This window comes from Lolium rigidum, chromosome 7, assembly GCF_022539505.1.
Source record: "Lolium rigidum isolate FL_2022 chromosome 7, APGP_CSIRO_Lrig_0.1, whole genome shotgun sequence".
Lineage (NCBI taxonomy): Eukaryota > Viridiplantae > Streptophyta > Magnoliopsida > Poales > Poaceae > Lolium > Lolium rigidum.
In genome coordinates this window covers 360,924,607-360,934,947 of record NC_061514.1, presented here as the reverse complement: position 1 = coordinate 360,934,947, position 10,341 = coordinate 360,924,607, and the positions used below count along the sequence as shown (strand labels likewise).

General features: G+C 40.6%; 1 long non-coding RNA gene across 1 annotated transcript; it reads left to right on the top strand.

Annotated features, from left to right (window-relative positions):
• Window positions 1-2,568: 2,568 nt before the first annotated feature.
• Window positions 2,569-3,407, top strand: LOC124670123. Its single transcript, XR_006992419.1, has 4 exons — window positions 2,569-2,608; window positions 2,845-2,877; window positions 3,026-3,109; window positions 3,237-3,407. It is a non-coding gene; the product is annotated as an uncharacterized LOC124670123 (long non-coding RNA).
• Window positions 3,408-10,341: the final 6,934 nt, after the last annotated feature.

Genomic DNA, 10,341 nt, shown 5'->3' with positions numbered 1-10,341 from the left:
CAACTTGTAGATACAATCTAAGCAATAAGTATAGAGCTTAAATCTAAGATCATGCCACTTGGGCCCTAGTGACAAGCATTAAACACAACAAGATTGCAGCAACAATAACTTCATAAACTTTGTAGATAGACAATCATAACGTAACAATCCATCGGATCCCGACAAACACAACACCGATTACATCAAATGAATCTCAATCATGTAAGGCAGCTCATGAGATCATTGTATTGAAGTACATGGGGGAGAGAATACCAACTAGCTACAGATAGAACCCGTAGTCCATGGGGGAACTACTCACGGAGCATGATGGAGGCGATGGCGTTGATGGATATGGCTTCCGGGGGCACTTCCCCGTCCCGGCAGGGTGCCGGAACAGAGAGTTCTGTCCCCCGAATTGGAGTTTCGCGATGGTGGCGGCGCCCCTGGAGTCTTTCTGGAGTTTCGTCAAGTGGTCCGGTGTTTTTAGGTCGAAAGGGATTTTATAGGCGAAGAGGCGGCGCAGGGGCACACGGGGGCTCCCCACCATAGGCCGGCGCGGGCCCGGGCCAGGCCGCGCCGCCTTATGGTGTGGTGGCCCTCTGGCCCCTCTCCGACTCTTCTTCGGTGTTCTGGAGCCTTACGGGAAAAATAGGAGGTTTGGCGTTGATTTCGTCCAATTCCGAGAATATTGCCCGAACAGCCTTTCTGGAACCAAAAACAGCGAGAAAACGAGAAGCGGCACTGTGGCATCTTGTTAATAGGTTAGTTCCGGAAAACGCATAAAAACATTATAAAGTGCAAGCAAAACATGTAAGTATTGTCATAAAACAAGCATGGAACGACAGAAATTATGGATACGTTGGAGACGTATCAGCATCCCCAAGCTTAGTTCCTGCTCGTCCCGAGCAGGTAAACGATAAGAAGAATAATTTCTGTAGTGACATGCTACTTACATAACCTTGATCATACTATTACAAAGCATATGAAATAAATGAAGTGACTCAAGGCAATGATCTATAGTTGCTAACAAATAGATAACATATAGCAAAACTTTTCATGAATAATACTTTCAAGACAAGCATCAAAAGTCTTGCACAAGAGTTAACTCATAAAGCAATAAGTTCAAAGTAAAGGCATCGAAGCAACACAAAGGAAGATATAAGTTTCAGCGGTTGCTTTCAACTTGTAACATGCATATCTCATAGATAATTGTCAACACAAAGTAATATGATGAATGCAAATATGCAAGTATGTAAGAATCAATGCACGATTGACACAAGTGTTTGCTTCTAAGATGGAAGGAAGTAGGTAAACTGACTCAACATAAAGTAAAAGAAAGGCCCTTCGCGAGGGAAGCAGGGATTAAATCATGTGCTAGAGCTTTTTAAGTTTTGAAATCATATAGAGAGTATAAAAGTAAAGTTTTGAGAGGTGTTTGTTGTTGTCAACGAATGGTAGTGGGCACTCTAACCCCCTTGCCAGAAAAACCTTCAAAGAGCGGCTCCCATGAATTTTTTTTTTTTTTGGGTGGCACTCCTTCCAACCTTTCTTTCACAAACCATGGCTAACCGAATCCTCGGGTGCCTGCCAACAATCTCATACCATGAAGGAGTGCCTTTTTATTTTAGTTTTATTATGATGACACTCCTCCCCACCTTTGCTTTCTCAAACCATGGCTAACCGAATCCTTCGGGTGCCGTCCAACAATCACATACCATGAAGGAGTGTCTATTTAGGTTAATTAATTTGGGACTGAGAATCCCATTGCCAGCTCTTTTTGCAAAATTATTGGATAAGCGGATGAAGCCACTAGTCCATTGGTGAAAGTTGCCCAACAAGATTGAAAGATAAACACCACATACTTCCTCATGAGCTATAAAACATTTCTCCTATAAATGTCCCTAGACTACCCGGCCAACCAGTGCACCCAAAAGGGGCAAAAAGATCTGGTTCGTTCGTTCCACCATGTACAGTAAGTCTCCAATCCCGCTTTTCACCACAGCCGTCCGATCAGTAGAAACTTTTCTCACTCGTTCAGTTTCGAAAAGACTCCATGACGGGTGGGACCTTCTATGTGCGGGGCCCGACAGTGAGAGGCAGGCAGGTCTGCTCGTTCGGTCGCTTCCTTCTCATGTCCGCAGACGAGAGGTGAAAACCTAGATCGAACGAGCTCCCCAATCCCGTGTGCTCGCCTCCACTCGTCTCCTCCCCAATCCCGTGCTCTCCCCAAGCCGCCGCCACGATCGACCACGAGCCGCCACCATCGTCGTGGCTTGCCCCTTCGGGCCTCCTCCTCTGCGAGTCGAGGCGACGCGGGCGGGCGGCAGCGCGCCGCTTTGAGAAAGGCGTCCACGACCCCGGGGCTCGAGATCTCCGGTCAAGGCGGCGCCTCTCTGTCCCCTTTCGCACCGCACGGTTGCAGAGCAAGGGCTCCCGAGCCGGAGGAGGCTCTGCAGGAACTCGCACAGAGAAGGGTAAGGGTGGCGGCGCGCCGCCTCGAGGAGGTCGCCCACAGCCGGCTGGGGCTCAAGATCTCGTTCTCTGGCAGCAGCAGGAGTAGGGACTGGCTCCAAACCTCCCCCACCACCATGGCCACTGCTCATGAGCGTCACATCCGAACATCAACGAGGTAAAATCCTAACCCTATCTCATGTATTTTCCGATCTGACAGATGGGCATCCATAGCCACGGATATGCTGCAGACTCATAAGCTGATGCGCACAATAGAAGGGTTTCCATGGCTGCAACACATGTATCTGATTGATTACGTTCACTATACTTATCTAGATTGACTCCATATTTTTTCTCTTGTGGTTGCAGCATACAAGGCATATGTCTCTGATCTACTTTTCTTTCTCTTCGTAGGAGTATCTCTGATTTTGGAAGCTAATGGACTAGGTAATTTCTATTGCACAACTAGATTCTGGTCATGTCTCCTTCAGTCATTTATTGGAACTGTGACATAATGAGTGCTTTTGTTAACTTCAGTTAACAAACCCATCTCCTGGTTTATGCTCTCCTTTAATTTCATATCCCTTGGTTGCAGAGCTAAAATAATCTGTCAGTGCTTGGGATCCTACTCAGATTAGTATAATGCATGAAGAATGACCTTGCCAAGAACTCTGCCAAGGTCTGGTTCAATTATTTTTTGAGGTTTTTCACATCCACCACATACTAATTAGTGGCTTATCCATACGTATTTCATCATGTCTCTGTTAATGATAATGTGTTGTATTGTTTTGTCATGTTTCCTCCAGGTTCACACATGATTGACACCCAAGATCATGGTTTTATGACCTTGTTATGGCGGATGATCTTTCATGTACTACTGTTTATAGTAATATCTCTTGAAACTCAACTGAAGGGGAAGATCTGAAGGTGATGCTGTTCTTTTATTTGGATATGTCAACGTATACCGATTCGTCAAATTAAATTAAGGTTAGTTCAGACTTCTGGATTTCTACTCCATGATTCCCTTTCTTTCTTGAGTTATTTCATTTTTGTGGGGAGTCCTTTAGCTATCAGTGTATGCAGTAATTTGAAACACACATTCCTCTAGAAACGATTTGTAATTGATTTATTATATGTTCTTATATTTCTTTTGCAGTTTTCTCACTCTGTTTACATACAAATTGCAGAGTATAAGGAAACTTAAATTATATCGAGAGGTTTATAGATTGTCTAGCTTTATAGACTATAAAAGTAATATCTTTTGTTCCTTCCTCTTCTATTGACGCACATGTATTCTTGGTTACAGTGCGCGACTAGCCAGAATGTCATTGCGATTTGTGAGATTCTGCCTTATGAAAACTTTGGAGATAGAATTATGAAAAGATCATCTATCAAATTAAGATATATAAATTCCAGAGTACCACATGCATCTTTCTTTTCTTCTACATATCCAATTCCCTGTTTTGAACATGCTCAGTTTGGCGATGCGCAGTTATTTGGTATTACAAAGACTGCGTTGATAAATATATTCTTGCTTGATCTGGTTCAGGTCGCTGTTTTGTGTTGCGGAGGAGCGACAAGGGACAGGAAGGTAGCAAGAAAGACTTGTGCTTGCTTTTAGTCGTTTTCCGTTTCATATTAAATCTTAATTTACACCGGTAGGCTTCATCTGATCTCTATACTTCTTTACTTTGTTTTCATGTAGGTAGGATTTTTTTACCAAGATGCAGATGCGCACTGACTTCTGAAACTCATTAATCTAGACACCTTGGTGCTGGAGCTTTTGTGTTGAATGACAAATGAGGTACCAAATGAATATAAAAGCATGGCATAAAGTATCAAGATAGCTATGCTTCAATTTAGGTTGTTTTATTCTTATGATTTTCTCTATGAACTTTTCCTCTTTGTACAGGTTTTGATCGTTCGATCATGCTGGTAGTAGGCCATTGCCCCTTCAAGCCAGCAAGATGCTTGTTGTACGTCGATGAATAAGGGCGTCCATCCAAGATACTAAGGTTAAACCTGATTCTTTCTCTGTCAAGGGGCATGTTTTTTTTGGTGGGTATACTATTTTTCTCTTGTCTGAAAATCATGCATAAATATTGGTTTTGATTCTGCAGTTTCCGGCCATTTTATATTGTCATCTCGAGGATGTAGAATTAGTGGTTTATTCTATAGAGAACTATTCATCCATGTAGTCTTCTTATCCAGTAGAGAAATTCTGGGCACTGGAAATAAAATCTGAGTATGTCATCTTATTCAGTCAACTTGAGGATTTGTAGTCATAGGTGCTTGCTTTTGTTGCATACTCAGAATTTTCCTTTTCTTGCTTCAATAGCCTTTACCTTTTTTTTTGCTTCATGACATAGAATGCCTAAAGCCTTTGTTGTTCGAGTTTGTCATATATTTAGAAAGCATGACATGTATGATCTTCATAAATTAGTTTACTGAAGTACAATCAGTCTATTAAATGTGCAAAATTTCTTTTATTTTAAGAAAGGAGTGCATCTTTTAGCTATCATTTTCTGGTTATTCTATCTTATACTTTGTCGGTTCGAATTTGCATCAGCAAAATAGCATATGCAGCAGTTTCCATGGATTATCATTATGCTGCAAAATCTAACACATAGTTAAGCTATATTTTGTAATGTTGCGCTGATATCATTTCAGCATGTTCCTTTGTTCCACTCATGTTGCTTGGTATAGTTAGTGCCAAGATGAGAAAGTGTAATTATTTCTCACCTTACCTCTCTATTTAGTCTCCATATCGTTTGTTCTTCTTATCATAATCTTGCATATTTCTATGTTTGTGATTTGGCGAATTCAGTTTCCGTGATTTCTCCTTTTGCCATCTTGATTTTAGGTTCTTATTGTTTATGTAGATGAAAATTGTTGTGCAATCTCAAGGTAAGGAATGACTAACAAGACCATGGTCTGCTGGTCAAAGATTTAGACATAGGACACATAATATATCATCTCTTAGGATTCCGGTGATATCTATCCAGGATGCACTACACGTATTTGAAAACTGAGGTGAGGTCTACATATTCCATAACCATTGCTTTCTATCTATGGGTTTGGGATTTTAAGTTGCTAACCAGTTCCATAATCTTTAATATGTGCACTGATTTAGTTTTCTTGTGTTGAACTATCTCTGCTTAGAATCAGAAACCTTGATGAAATTCATCTCTGAAGTTTGCTTAATTTGCTGATGGTTCCATGAACTTTCAAAGGACAGAGGTGCTCGTCTGGTTATTTTTTGGTGATGGCGGAGGTATAACCCAAAATAACCTGTTGTCGGATTGGGTTATTGTTGTTCTATTGCAGTTTGTGTTTTTGGATATCTTGCATATATGTTTTTAAGCTAAAAGCTCCTAATCATTTTTTTCCCTATTTGCAGCCGCTATTTCAGTAAACCATTTGATGTGCTAAAGAATAATATGTAGAGAAGTCATATGTCTGATGGGAAAAAAAATAGGTATAGCTACTTTTTGCTTGTGTTGTCAGTACCATTTCAGGCTTCGGTTAGCTCAAAAAGATAATTTAATGAGCAATTTTGCTTTTCCAGGCCAATGAAGTGACTGAGCCAAATTAATAATACCATGTGGTTTTTCTTTTTAAGGCCAATGAAGACTGCAATGCTTCATCTGCTCAAACCACAACCTCGGGGGAACCAGGAACTGATTTTAGGCAGCCGATGCTCGTGGACGTGAGTTTGTGGACCATCTGTTCTCGTTTCATCTGGTTCAGATTTTGTTGTTCTTCCCGTTCTCTATTGTTTAAGGTTTAATCTTTTGTTTGTGCTATGCAGCAGGAAAGAAGCTCAACAACGGGATTACGAAGTTCATGCCGCTCAAGAAGGTGCACACCTCCTTCCAGTCCCATGCTCCTAGAGCTTCTCGTTTTTGTTTGTGGAAATTTGGTTTCTCTACGCCTACAGTGTTTGATGAAATTCCAAGGAGGCTGGGGGAGGATTGATCTTTATAGGCCACATTATTTAATTATTATAAAATATTAGTTTCAGTCAATCATGATGTGATGTGACTACTGTTGAAAATTAATTTTTGTCTATAGCAAGGATTACATAATAAGCTTTCAATTTACTTGGTCCTGCAGCTGTATATTATTCTTCTAACCTAAATGATATGTTTTTGTTGAAGATCTTTGCGCTGCAATCCAAGTTAGAACCGCGCAATGGAGCATTTGGGAAGAGCAGAACTCATTTTCCATTTCTCTAGCTCTGAATTCAGGGTTCCAAATCAAGGTATGGTCCAGCGAGCCATGCATCTGTTTTATGAAACATGGTATCCTTATTACTTCTCCAGTAGCATGTACCTAAGAATTCCTAATAGTTGATTTTCCTCTCTGCTTTAGTAAAAAAAATTATGTGCTAAAAGAATAATGTGGAGAGAAGTTCTTTGTCCAATGGAAAATAGATATATCTATTATTTGTCCTTTTTTTGGGTACCATTTCAGGCTTCAGTTAGCTGAAAGGTATTACAATGAGAAATAATTTACAATGATTGTGTATTTTCTGTTCAATGAGGCGACTGGGCCAAATTATTAATACATGCATATGAGTTGCTTATTGTTGCAAGTAGATGAGGGTCTTCTTCTGCTTGCAGGACTGCCCTCTTGTCCGTCGTATGACGCATCCATTATAGATGCAACTGGGGCAACATTAGGTAAAATTGTTAGTTCATTTTTTGACCAAATAGGGTAGAGAGTACCCTAATCTTGACCCACTTGCATCTCTAACGTCCATGGGTTTGTGATTGCCACTGCCGCGTTACTGTGCTAGAAGGATAGCCGGAGGTATTTCACTTCTTGCATTAATTTTTTTACGTTTTAGCATTGTATCTGTTTACGTTGACTTGTATGCATGCCTGAATGTTTCGGTACCTATTCCAGCATGCCGGTGCATTCAAACCTGTTTTTTTTTACTTATGATATAACTGTGCTCACAACACTCTTTGATTTTGTACAAATATTGATTCGATAGGCTTGCTTTGGAGTATGTTGTTCAATTTCGGAGATATAAGATTTAAGAAAAAAACACTATTCAGATTATAGTGCATGTGCTCCTTATCTCCTTATTTGATTCGGGAGCCAAGACAAGTTGTTTATTTATTAATAGAGATCCAGTTCATTTTATTTATATGTTTGGCAAGACAAGTTCTTTATTTATTTTAAAGTTGCCTCACAGATGATTATTTATAGCTTGTCAGTTCATAAGAAACCATCCAGCATAGTTGGCTTGTAATCATATTCCTGATGATGTTGTAGCAGCTTGATTTTTTTTTTTACACTGAAACTATATTACTAAAGAAATGTTCCTATTCTACAAGTAACCAAATATGTTACTGTAGGTTTGATTTTCCCATTTGAATACAACACCACAAGTACTGTAGCTATATCTAAAGAAGTGTGGTTGTTTGCTAAACTGAATTGCGGTGTGTTTGTGCTGTTTTGTTGTCGAACTGAACAACTATTTTGATGTTGTTCTTTTCTTGTTGAACTGAACCATGTCCTGCTGCTGTTTGAGCTGAAAATATCATGTATCTGGTCATTGCTATGGAAGCCATTATCAAAATTTGAGTTGTTCTGCTGAACTGCGGTACATTTAGCTGTATCGTTATTTCTCTACATTTGCTTGTTGTTGGGTTAATTGAAATTGTTGTCTGAATTGTAGTACAATTACCTGAAATTGGACTGAGGATCGTTGCAGAGGCAAGGATGCTTGGTCGAAGGGCTCTGAGGAGGACGTAGGAGGGTCATCAAAGGGGTGGAAGGAGCCGGGATCGGGTCAGAGGGAGTAGCCAAAGAAAGGTGGCGGGGCCGTCGAGGATGTTTTCTCCAATGCATGCTGTTGGACGCCGCTGGAGCTCAGCTTGGATGGGCAGCCACTATCCTCCCTTTACCATAGCGGTGGAGGCGACGACGGGAGAGGCAGAGCTCCGCTCTGAGCCTCCGACGATGTCGGTGAAGGCCTTTACCCTGGTCGCTTCGCTGTGTCTGACTGTTGTACCTAGGGGCCTGGCCGCCTAGGGGTGTGACTCGTTCCTACCATTGGATTCAAATGGATGGTGGCAAGTCACTAAATCACAGTCCCACAGAGAACAATATATGACATTCGTGTACCTATAAAAAAGCATGGCCATCACGCAGGAACATTTAGGCTGTTGTTTCGATACCGATCTTTCAGGGATCCTATTTTGCTAAGAAAGTTTTCTGGTGGGGTTTCTTTGGACAGGTTGAGAAATTTGTGTATACGAGTAAAACGTTTCATATAAAAAACCCAGGATCCTGCATCGTGGGATGTTTGTTGTTTTTGTGAAAACTTGTTTGCTATGTACTTGATTTTAACAAACTATTTGTTTTAAGCAGATATCTCGACAAGCTCGGTTTCATACCTAAACCTCTTAAACTTTGACTAAGTTTTTAGAAATACTATCGACATCTACCATGCCAAATTGTGCCCATATAGTATCATAGTTCCAAATAGATTTTTTTTACAAGTTAGTTAAACTCTACATTTTCACTTCGGAAAATATGTGTAGGCCTTATTTTATGGGACAGAGGCAATACTGGCTTTTTGATATATTGGCATTAAAATGAGGTAAATGGTTAAGGCTTAACTACCTGGGTGATAATTGTTGCTAGGCTTAAACCCACAATCACTTGACCGTTTTATGCAATCATGTTGCCCGTAGGACAATGTTATTAGATCTTGGCTAAAATTTTGTAGAATATACATACCAATTCAACCACTTAGATTTTGTAGTATATTCATGAAATTATTATATGGTAGTTACAATATCGTCTCACTTTTGTCTTTGCGGTGGGCTGCAACCGGTCATCTTGGAGCGAGCAGTGGATGGTTGTGGCTGATGGCGTGGATGGCCGTGACGGAGTACTTGGTCAACGGATTAGTTGGGGTGAACAGAGGGAGGTGTAGCAGATCAAGGCGAAGGGGTAGAGAGATAGGTTAAGAGTAAGAGACTGGACCGTTAATGCAAATCGCGCCACTTGACCATTTTATGCAATCATGTTGCCCGTAGGACAATGTTATTAGATCTTGGATAAAATTTTGTAGAATGTACATACCAATTCAACCACTTAGATTTTGTAGTATATTCATGAAATTATTATATGGTAGTTACAATATCGTCTCACTTTTGTCTTTGCGGTGGGCTGCAACCGGTCATCTTGGGGCGAGCAGTGGATGGTTGTAGCTGACGGCGTGGATGGCCGTGACGGAGTACTTGGTCAACGGATTAGATGGGGTGAATAGAGGGAGGTGTAGCGGATCAAGGCGAAGGGGTAGAGAGATAGGTTAAGAGTAAGAGACTATGCCGTTAATGCAAATCGCGATAAGGATGAGCGGTATCAGCTGAGAATAGTCGTGGGAATTATTTACGCGGGGCAAACATTTGTAATACTTTGCATTTCCCGTGGTATTCGGTTAAGGGGCTCAAAATGTCGAACCAAATTTTTCTGTCTTGCTACTCACAATAAGTAAAAATATTCTTCTTAAAATTAGTAGTTTTCCTTTTATGATTCTTTTATGATAATACCTCTTTCCATACAATAATTATAATTTGGTAGGGGAGATTATACCAAAGCAGTTAAATTACAGGCTAATTCTTAATACTAAAATAAGATACAATTTATGGTTTAAAATCTAACTTAATTCTGCCATTTGCGCGATAGCGCAACGGGTCATCTAGTTGACACAAATTGAGAAGCATTTTGAATTGTTTAAAGGTAGCACTCAAGCAATTTACTTTGGAATGGCAGGAAATACCACATAGTAGGTAGGTAGGTATGGTGGACACAAATGGCATAGTGGTTGGCTCAAGTATTTTGGATGCATGAGAAGTATTCCCTCTCAGTACAAGGCTTAGGCTA